Source organism: Plasmopara halstedii (assembly GCF_900000015.1).
Source record: "Plasmopara halstedii genome assembly, contig: Scaffold_658, whole genome shotgun sequence".
Lineage (NCBI taxonomy): Eukaryota > Oomycota > Peronosporomycetes > Peronosporales > Peronosporaceae > Plasmopara > Plasmopara halstedii.
Window position 1 is genome coordinate 1,437,004 of NW_020187575.1, and position 254 is coordinate 1,437,257.

Sequence of the window (254 nt, forward strand, 5' to 3'; positions counted from 1 at the left end):
CTCCTCGTCTGGTCATACAATGACCATTTTGGCCAAATTGCCTGCCTTCAAGGCACTGCCAAACTTCGAGGGACATCTCGTCTAGCTCAAGAAGAGCATCTACTGCAGGCATAGCCACGAGGCGGACGTCGCCATCTTCCCCCCATCATATCAAAGACGAGGTGTATAACTGTGTACCGTCGTCGACGGTAGACAGACCCTGGATCAGGGTCGACGCCCGGCGTCTTGCAGCCAGCATACGGCGTCGCCGTCGC